Source organism: Capsicum annuum, chromosome 9 (assembly GCF_002878395.1).
Source record: "Capsicum annuum cultivar UCD-10X-F1 chromosome 9, UCD10Xv1.1, whole genome shotgun sequence".
Lineage (NCBI taxonomy): Eukaryota > Viridiplantae > Streptophyta > Magnoliopsida > Solanales > Solanaceae > Capsicum > Capsicum annuum.
Genome location: NC_061119.1, coordinates 140,624,564 through 140,636,568, shown reverse-complemented (window position 1 = coordinate 140,636,568; position 12,005 = coordinate 140,624,564).

The following is a 12,005-nucleotide window of genomic DNA, read 5'->3' as shown; positions in this document are numbered from 1 at the left end:
AGCTACTACAACACACCATAAATTCTATAGTCAATACAATGTGTCTTAAAACAAAAGACTAGACATAGATAAATAGAAGGAGAAGGGTAAACTCCAACCCCAAGAGCTCACCCTAATTGCAAAATCCACCACAGAATGATCCTCGAATAAGCGACGACAATTAGTACTTAGATCTGCACCAAAAAGGTATAAAAGTGTAGTATGACTTCAACCCTGGAAGTAACTTCAACCCTGCTATACAAGTTAACATAGCTAAGTCAAAATAAAGGGGCAAACCTGGAAGTAACTTCAACCCTGCTATACATAATTAAGTACATAAATCGGAACAAAACATAAAGATCAAGCGATTATAACTACAAAATTGGCTCCTATAATCCACTAAATGCAGAAAAGTAAAGAACCCAATGCAGGACCCTATAAGCCTTGATGGTATAATCAAGGAATAATACAACACATATACCCAAGCTTCTATAATTTTCCAACCTTTGTACTATACTGGGAACCCATCTGGATCATGTCCCACTAAGAATCACTTTCTTTACCGGACTCAAAATGGTGCTTATATCCTCAATATAATAACTAATAGCCAGACTCAAACCTATTTATATTATGAATATCACAATCAATTATCGGACTCAAACCTGTACATATATCATCAATGTCAAAATTACATCTGGACTCAAACTAGTATATATATCATCAATATCATAGCCAATAGCTAGACTCAAACTGATATATATATATACATATAATCAATATCAATATCAACAGCCAGACTGGAATTACCGGGTTTTACGATAATTAGCATCAACTCCTAATATCAAGCAATCATGACTATTAAGTACTTAGACTCATCAAGCCTCATAATAAGTGTTTCAAATTGTATAATGAGACTTGGAAGTCTCTGCCAACCCGTCGAGATTCATCCAAAATCTCATATATGTAAACAGACTATGCTACCCAATGAAATTAGATCCTCTAGTCTTAATGGCAAAGTCAAAATTCCATCCGAGGTTGTTTTGATAAAAAGTGAGTACACCCAACTTACCATTTTCTTAACTTTCGACCAATAGCTCATAATGAGCCTAGGTGCCTAGGGACTCAAACCAAAGGTTTACCTAGCCTAAAATTGATATTTTAGTGCTGTTGGAACACTCAAATTAGGTATATGAGGTCATTTGTCTAGAGTTTTCACTCGATAGCCAATTTGAACCAATCAAGACTTCAAAACAGGGAATTGGCTCTACAAATCAAAGAAACTACTCGATAACCGAACTGTTAGTCCAGTAAGTTATAAATGACTTGGGACTTCTATAGGAAAGATATAACAACAAAAATATATGGAAATTAAAAAATAACTTGAAGGGTCATTATATTTTTGCATGTATTCATTATGTGTATGTGTTTTCAATTAGGCCATAAAATACATTATTCAGTTAAATAGTTATTTAAGGACAGAGGGAAAGAAATTGTTATGATCAAAATTCCATTATGAGTGACACTGGCACTAATCCTTCGGTGAGAGAACCATCTAACCCGAATAACCACTACCAAAACTTAGCCATTTTTACTATAAAAAGCAATTCTATATTAATAACAAGATCCAAACTGGTTTTAAAATGAAATAATGCAAAATAGTATCAAAATGTCTAAATGCTCAAAAACTGAATGTCACCATACCAAAACATCTAAACAAACTAATCTACAAGTACAACCCAGAAAAAACTAATAATAACTAACCTTTTCATGTCCGAAACAAGTGGACAAGAACATAGTGCAAGACCTATGGCTTCTTGGAAGATGATGCTCACTCTTGATCAAAAATTGATCACTATCTATAGATGAGGTTTTATCTGAGCCACTGGAATATGCTCTTCACTCAATAAATAGAAAAATATAGGATAATATTAGTACAAAACCATGATGTACTGGTAGGGTCATAGGACAACTCAACTTAATAATATGAAAACTTAACTAACAATTTATAAACAAGAAGTAACCATGCAATATTAGCAAATTTTATTCACTTAGTCTTTCCTTCAGAGATTCATTACACAATCAATTAAGTAACCAAGGAAAGCATATTATAGTAAAAATACTCAACTCAAGCAAACTACCATGACTCTTAATAGGCAACTTAGGTTTCTCACAATTATCATTTTATTGAACTTCAACAACATTAACTCGGTTCAAGTATAACAATAGTCCAGAACACTCATGGAAGCAAATAAAAATATAACCTAATTCACTCAAAAAATCAAACTAATAAAAAATAATATGACTAGATTCACTCAAGAAATCATCAACTCTCTATACTATGTATGCATATGCTAAGGGTCTTATAAATGCCAATTAGCGATGTCCTATTGTAATACCCCCAAAAATCTAAACCAATATTAGAGCCATGTACCAAGCTCATTTAGAGTACATCATGGTTATTTTTTAGTTTTATGAGTAATTTAGATATATATTAAGGCTTCAAATAACTCTCAGCTATCAGATGAATCAAAATATTCCTTACCAATTAAATTCTTGAGAAGGATATTGGTATAGTCAACTTCAAACGAGCATATCTCTTATTATACTTAGAATTTTTTATATAATGACCTATCAATAGATATATAATTGAATTATATTTCCAACGATACTAATTTTGCCTAAATTCGATATCATATCCAAGAGTTATTCCTATTTTACTCTAGCATGTTAGGCTGGAAACTGTGTGACGACGTTCGTGGTAGCTTACCACATTTGTGATGCCCTACCACGAAGGTCTTCAGCCTTAGGCAGAATCCAACTCTTGTGTGATAAAGTTCATGGTAGCTTACCTTATTTGTGACACCCTACCACGAAGGTCGTCAGCCTTAGGCAGAATCCAACTCTTGTGTGATAAAATTCATGGTAGCTTACCTTATTTGTGACACCCTACCATGAAGGTCGTCAGCCTTAGGTAGAATCCAACTCCTGTATGCCGACATTTGTGGTAGCTTACCATATTTGTGATGCCCTACCACGAAGGTTGTTAGCCTTAGGCAGAAACTAGCTCCTAAGTGATGAAATTCGTGATGCCCTACCACGAAGGTCATCAGACTTAGGAAGAAACCATCAGTTCCAGCTCCTGTATGATGATATTTTTGACGGCTTACCACACTTTTGATGCCTTGTCATAAATATTGTCAGCGATGATTTTCAACAACTGGGAATTTATTTCATAAGGGTATTTTGGTCTTTTACCTTCACTACCTATGACTTATAACCCTCAAGGAATGTATTATCTTCCATTATCTTTAGTTAAAACATCTTAAAAACTCTCTTTTATACTTTCAACCACAAAATTAGGGTTTTCTCTTAAGATCATCTCCTCAGGAACAAGAGCATTTTTTCCCAAAGGGGTTAAACCGTAGTCAAGAAAAATCAAGGGCAAGCCTAAGAATTTCTTTAGGAACCTTCAGAAACATTATATATCTTTCAAGATCAAGCTTTAAGGTATGCGTAGTGTTCATCTATGGATTCAATTCGTTCAACAACCATGCTTTTAAATGTTATTTTGCAAACTTTTGTGGTGATATAAGCATGTACATATTGATGATTGTTATTCAAGTTTCAAGATGATATATAAGGATATTTTTCATGGAATATATGTGATTGTTGGTTGAAAATGATGAACTTTGAGTGGATTAAACTAATGCAAGTATAAAATCCACCTATGCCTTAAAGAATGCATGTAAGGTGTTTGATAAAATACCTAGGATGTTAGAAGTTCATATTTACATGATTTCATGATATCTAAATAACAAGTCCATGTTAGCGATACACTTCAATATGAATGCGCATGCTATTTATGTATTCTTATAGTGATGGCATGAAGTATGTATGATAATGGAAATAAGAATCTTGTGTGAATTATATCCATGCTTTCCCTACCATGTTTGAGGTGTTGATTAAATACATGAAGTATACTATCCCCTACTTATGATATAGCGAATTGTGGACTCCAATATTGTGATCAAGTCATGTCATGTGTGTCAGTTTCCTTCTATCGAGTCCTGGGGGTATTTGTACCTGAAAAACATAGCTGTGTGCCTAGATCCATGTTATGTTATCATGATAAACTCAGTCAAGCTATAATCAATAGAACTCAGTTAGTCATGTGACTCAGGAAACCTAAAAAATCTCATGATCCCAATTAACTCTCAGATAATAGTACTACTCCATTAGTCAGTGAAAGTCAGTTAATTTGTCCATGTACAATTATTTGAATCATTTTTAGTCTCTTAATATGGGAGTAGGAGTTAGCACCGAGTGAAACCAAGGATGGGAACTCACCTGTACATGAGGGTGTGATTCTTAGCAGTCATCCTTGCGTTCTAGAACTATGTCGCCAGCATAGGTTGAGACATCGTAGCCTATTATATGAGGTGGCTTAACCTATTATATGAGGGTTCCCACCATTCTCACTAGAGTTACCTATTATATGAGGGTTACTCACATGATGTCCTTACCAATGGCGCGGTATTGATACCATTCCAATTAGGGCAGAGATTGGACCCCATCTTAGCCATAATGGAACATATGGGGCATGTCGGTTAAACAACTACCTCCCATAATTTTAGTATCAGTCTCAGTAAAAGAACTCAGACAATTCTTCAGATATCAATATACCGGGACTGTTAGATACGATCAAATTCAATTATAGCATGAAACTCAGAGAGTTCAACTAGATTTAGGGCTGTCAGATATAGCCATCTATGTTATCAGAACTACGATTCCAGCCATGTATTAGCATATAGATTTAGCCATCACGTACTCACGATCTTAGTTACTATGTATGTATGTTTCTACTCTACGTTCATATCAGTCAGTCAGTAGTATTATTCATGAACTTAAACCCTTGTATTAGCCTACCTCACTGTATACTCAGTACTCCAGTTGTACTGACGCATTTGAGGTATGGTGCTTTCTTTTTATGTTACACCATAGGTTCAGAGGCACGAGTCCCAAACCAGCAGTAGCAGTTGCATTCAGTAATACAGAGTTGAAGTGAGTCCTCTTCATTTGAGGACGACATTATTTGATTTATTTACTTATTTATTCAGTTCAGTTTTATGGAGTTAGTTGGATACATGTTCCTTTAACTCCTTATTTCATACAACACTTAGAGGCTTTTGGATTTACACTTAGATTTAGCTTTCAGATTCAGTTTTCAGTTGTTTTGGGTATTTTTCACCCATATGGATGTTATATTATTTCAGTTGAACCTTATGGCCTATTGTGCATGTTTTCCATAATATTATGTCATGAATTGTAGTATACAAGTACAGATATCAGTCATGGGTTATCTTGTAGTCCCTCAGGGTCAGAAGCACCATGTAGCATTCTGGTTCAGAAAATCGGGGCATTACACCTATAAGGGATGAGCTCAATCCATGTACCATATATCCTAGAGAATTAGTGTCCCACTCTTATCCCAAACTAAGTGTTATACCATCCTTATTATAACTTCTCAACCCTTATAATTCCTAAAGTCCACCAACTATATGACAACCAACCTTACTAGCTTATCTCACAATATCAACCGATGACACAAGATGTATAATTGCATACTAAGATAATTCAACCATATTTTAACTTTAAAACAAGCCTTTTCTTACATAATCTCATTTTAGGTGATCAAACAACTTGTATAATTATCTAATAAGTCAACATTTAATCCTATGTATTACAATAAGTAGACAAATAGGTAGTTAACATGCACACATAAAAAAAATTAAGTTTTAACTCCAATTAAACTATCACCTACCTCAATATAGGCCCTACAATGTTCTAATGAACTTGAGCTTTTCCTTTTCTTAAATATTTAGCTTGATTTTGGTCTACAATAACATATAGGACATAATTCAATAATTATTCTAACAATTCTAGATGCTTAAGTTAAATCCATGACCATAAGGTCAAGTTCATGAACAATTCCAATTCTTTAGGGGCTTTAACCCTTCATTTCTAAGTGATCAAATTCTAGAATAAAATACTTGATTTAATGTTTCTAACTATTACAAGAAACTTTCAATCTCTCTTCAAGCACACCAAGTTAATTTTTCAATCCTAGGGTTAAACCCTTCATACCTATCATAATAAACCTTGAATGATTCTAAGAATTTGGGGATTAACTATATGTTAGATTAATGGAATGACAAACCTAAAAAATGAATTTCAAGAAAAACTGGCAGAAAAGCCAAAATAACCTCCAAATGACCTTTAAATATTTTTGTATGAATAATAATGTTTAAGTAAAAAAACATTATTTTATAGAGTGTATCCCCCTATAGAAACTGAATTCCCCTTATATCGGCCTCACTATATGCCTATTATAGTAGGATTGACTGATGTTGACTTCTTCTATAGTGGCAAAATGTCCACTATAGTGGGCTTGTAATGGAAGCCTACCTCCTAATATAACAACATAGGTGAGGCAGTAACTTTGATAGTCCCAATTTTTAGCCAATTTTACAACACACTCCTAGATTTTGACATCTTAAACTAACCCTTTTAAGTCAAATGCTATATCCAAATTTCTACTATCCCAAATTCAATTTCAAAAATTTCTACAAAATTCTTAACCTCTTAACTAAAACATTATGATCTCAATTCATGTAGTCATCAAGCTATCCATCACCAGATTTACCTAGACCATAACATACTTGGAATTCTTCAAAGACTAGCCAAGTTTAAAATTTCTAACACTTCATTCAGGGAGAATCTTACACCAAATTTTAGCACGCTAAGCTATACCATAATGATAAAAAGGGTCATTGTAATAGATAATAATTTACCCATCATTTTTCTTTGAATGATAAATAAATAAAAGTGAGGGAAAGTAACAATAGTAGTACATGAACCCTCAAACAAGTGCGGGTAATTATTGTGCATATATGACTCAGTCTCCCAAGTAGCCTCCTCAATAGGATGGAGCTTCCTCTAGAGTTTCACAGATCTAATCTCTTTGGTCCTCAACTTTTGAACACTTCCATCAAGAATCACTATTGACTCCTCTTTATATGAAAGGTTCTTATTGAGTAATACCGAGTCCCAATGAATTATATAATCAACATACCTATGGTATTCTAAAGCATAGAGATATGGAATACCAAATGCACTCCTAATAGGCTTAGAGGAAACATAAGTCTGTAAGATACTAGAACTATATTTATTAGAATTTTGAATAGCCTAATATATTTGGGGCTAAGCTTTCCCCTCTTACCAAACTGCATCACTTCCTTTATGGGTGACACCTTAAGTAACAGATGTTCATCCAACTTAAAGTGCATGTCTCTTACTTTGTAATCAACATATTTGTTCAGTCGTCTTTGGGCTACCAATAACTTATCCTGAATAAATATCACTTTTTATTAAGTTTCATTTTACCAAATTTTTCCCTAAAGGTTGCATATAACCTACCTCAAACCAACCTATGACTGATGTATATCTTCTCTATAAAGAGCTTCAAATGAGGCCATGTAATGCTAGAGTGATAACTGTTATTGTATGAAAATTCACACAATGGTAAGAACTAATCATAATGACCCCCTAAGTTAGCAATACACACTTGTAACATGTCCTTAAGCACTTGAATGGTTATCTAAAATTGCTTGTAGGTCTGAGGATAACTTCATTATGAAGATTAAGTTTTATGCTCACTCTTTATGCAATTCATACCATAACTTGGAGGTAAACTGCCTACCTTTGTTAGATATGATAGATACTGGCATCCTATGTAATCTTACAACCTTTTTAACCTAAAAGTTTGCCCTAACAAAAATAAAATAAGTATATTTTTTAGTCTATCAACAATGAACCGAATTGAGTAATACTTTCTAAGGTCTTAGGAATACCCACCACAAAATTCAAAGTAGTTCTCTCTCACTTTTAGTCAAGAGTGGTCATCCTCTAAAGAAACCCTACAGGTATTTGATTTTAATATTTCATATGCTCATAATTCTAATAATTAGCTACATACTCTATTATATCTCTCTTCAGTTGGGACCACTAATAGAGCTATCTCAAGTCATGATACATCTTAGTTGCACTAGGATGTATAGAATATCCAAAATAATGAGCTTTTACAAAGTAACAAGGAATCACATCATTAACATAATGCATAAAGATACACTCTCTCACCCTAAATTTGCTACAAGCATGAAATGTAGCATCTTGGGCCTCACTATATACCATCTTATTTCAAATTATATGCAACTTTGCATTTTCAAATTGCTTAACCTTAATTTGATCAAGTAGTATTGACCTTGCCTCACCACTAGCCAATACTTTTCTTTTTTTACACATTGCAAATGACATAAATTTCATTGATAAATTTTGGAGCTCTCTAGACAAAGGTCATCTTGTCTAAAATACCCTAGGTTTTAATCCTTAGATATTTCATGAGTTTTTGGATTTTGGACATCATATGACTAGGGGGTACTAGTCATGTGATAGGGTACGGTTGGTGGGCCTTAATCATATATTAACCAGTATAGGTTGGTGTTTCTGTCCAAAGTATAAATGGATCATACTAGTCATATGTTAGGGTACTAGTGGTATGATGCCAATTGTATGTTGCCCTATGTTTAACCTAGAGGAGTCTATTTTGCCTAAGGAATGGATTAAGGGTACTTGTCATATGGTTGGGTATGGATTGGCCTTGGTGGTCATATATTATGTAGTGTTGGGGTCCAAGGAGAGGCTTAAAGTATGAGATAAGGGTACACTTATACCCTAAGGTATGGTTTAGGGATATGGTCATATCCTCCTGTGGGAGTTTTACACAGTTTAAGTTGGGGGTAATTTGGATATTTACCCTTTTAACATCTTAAGGCCCCATGACTTATAACACTCTTGGGACATCATTTACCCTGTTATTCTTATCTTAAACACTTAGAAACTCTCTCAAATTCTCTCAATGCTCTTGGGTCAAGAAAGTCTAGGGTTTCTTTAATAAGGTTAATTTAGGGCCTACAATGGTGGTTTCTCTTTGCCATCTTTGTAATCTAAGACATGTTACTCCTCCCTCATTATTAGTTCCAACTAAAGTCATGTTTTATGTATGTTTTTTATGGCATAATTATTGTATGGTTTTGGGTTTTGAATATATGTTGGGTTTTTTGGTTATAAATGGGTTGGTTATGGTTTTCCTATGTTTTAATTATGCTTTTCATGTTTTAATGGTGGTTTGAACATGTGGTAGCATGTGAATGGTTGTTTGGTACTTAGTTTTGGGTTTGAAAACTATATGCCCTCAACATGTTTGATAAAATGCCTATGAGAATATTTTTACTATATTGTTGAACTTTCATTGAAAACTTTGCATAGTATAAAGTGGTAATAGAACTTTAACTAGTTTGGATAGTCTTTAATGGTTAAATGGTAGGGTCTTGGTAGTCAGGGTTATGGATTAATTAAATACAATTATGGGGTACATTGGAATACCCCAATCAAACTTAATAATGACTATCTTGTGGGGTACATGGGAATTCCCCAAGCAACTTATTAATGTAATCTATGGGTATATGGGAATTCCTTATTTAAAAAGGACAGCTAAGGACATTTCTTACAAGCTATGGTCGGTATGATGATACCAATACTTATAACCTTGGTTAAGAATAAATAAGATTGGTGTTTTGGTTGTGTATAATGGTTTTAATTAGGCAATAATTATGGGTATGATAGCTAACTGTGAAGGTATGAGTCTAATGGACGGATACTGTAAACTCGTGTTTGCTGGCATGAGTATTGGTCATGGTGACCATATATATAGTACTTATAGGGTACATGGGTATCCTCTAAATTACACTTGTATATATGTATAATGGAGAGCGAAGGGTACATGGGAATTCCCTACTCTTATAGTATGTCCGATTCATGTGGCTACATACACCAGGGCCTGTTCAGGGGATAACACTGGACCCATATAGCCCCTGGGTGGTTCTAGGATGGTTAAGCTACACATAACCAGGTTAATGGTTCTAAGGCATGCTAAACTCGATTCCCTCTCCTGGCATGGATACATATATATGTATGGTTATGTATGGATATGGTTGTTTGCCTTATTTTAAAGGTTGGCATTATTTTTATCCTTATTATGAGTGCATGCTAGCATTCACCCACTAACACATCTTCAGGCACTGCATCCCTACATAATCAGGAACTAACCATTCTACTCCTCCTACTCATTGATCAAATTCAGGATCAGCTTGTCTTTGATTGAAGTGGTGAACTTACATATTCTGAAAGGTTTTATTTCATGTCATGGGTGTCCTTATATACTTTGGACATTTTATAGACTATGGTTTTGGCTATGGTTGGGGGTATATCCTAATTAAATATTATTTTACTTTTGGTTAGAGGCTTTATGGAACTACTATGGGTTGGTATGGGTGGTGTTGACAATAGTCTTAGCCTTTACATTGGGGCTAAAATCGGTGGAATATATTTGATTTATGATTAATTTTGTTTTGGATTATATAGAAATATATTGGGTTATCGTCTTGGTCTGGTCGATTATTGGATAGATTGACTTGGTTGGGTTGGTTTAGGAAATAGATCTATTCTAAAGTTATTATATCTACAAGTATGTTATCTGGTTATATATTAGGAATTTATCTGACTTAGTGTATGTTTTTGGAGGTAGGGTTAGGTTTTGGGGATGGTCCTCGATCCTTGTTGGACTTGGGATTCCCATCACGACAAGGCCCCTATTTGGGTCATTTCAAGTGGGTATCAAAGATTTAGGTTCATGGTCAATTGGGAGTCTACAAGTTCGTGTTAAGTAGAGTCTTTTTTAAGGGTGCGTAGGATGCCACACTTATAAGAGAGAGGCTATAAGACATTTTGGAATGTTTTGTTTTTTTGTGTTCTATTTTCAAGCTTGGAGTCTAAGTCCTGGAATCTTCTTTAATCCCTATTTGTTCACTTTTTAAATCAAGACTCAACAATTTGATACACATAAAAACTTCTTTGTCACAGCTGGGGATGATTTTGATGGGACATGCTCTACCCATAGGATCCATACTCGGTCTAGGGGTCTAATCCCTGATCTTCCTGGAGTACCACTGGTTTTCTTCAATCTTCCTCAGGCCGATATGACAAGTGTAAAGTTCCACCGGTTGATTAATATGATTGCTCAGTTGTTAGCTTCTCAGGCTGAGCGTGGTACATATGCTATTCTATCTTCTAAGGCCATAAGGGTTTGCCAGTTCATGATGATGACCCTTTCAAATTTTACTACTATTATGATAGAGGAGGATACTCAGGGTTTTCTAGATGAGATGGAAAAGATATTTAGGTTTATGCATACCACAAATATGGAAGGGGTGAAGTTTGCTTCCTATTATCTAAAAAATATGGCGTACCAATGGTATGAAGAATGGGATAGGGCAAAAGGTAAGGTTAATGAATCATCTCTGTGGGGGACTTTCTCTATTGCATTTCTGTATCGCTTCTTTCCTTAAGAGTTGTGGGAAGCAAAAATAGAGGAATTTATTAATCTAAAATAAAGAAAGATGTCGGTCAAGAAGTATGCCTTGAAATTTTACCAGTTGTCTCGGTATACTCCAGAGATGGTGTCTGATATGAAGGACTGAATGAAGAAATTTTCTTTGGGACTGTCAGGGGACAGGCGTTAGAAGGGTGGCGATAATTTTACAGCATAGGGTGCCAATCTCAGGCAAGTGGGGCTTAGTCGGCTTTATCATGTCCTCCTTATAGATTTTCTGGTAGGTTGTATCAGGGTTACTGTGATGAGGGGTGGGATAGGTGCTTCAAATATGGTTAGCCAGGCTATATGCTTAGAAACTGTTCAATTGGTAAGGTTACTTTGGGAGCGAACAAGGTTTCAATTACTTCATCTTTGGGTCCAGCACCAAAGGGTGCACCATCTAGTTTCGACACTGGTTAAAACCATCTTTATGCTCTCACTACTCGACGGGATTCCGAGACATCACCTGACATCATGA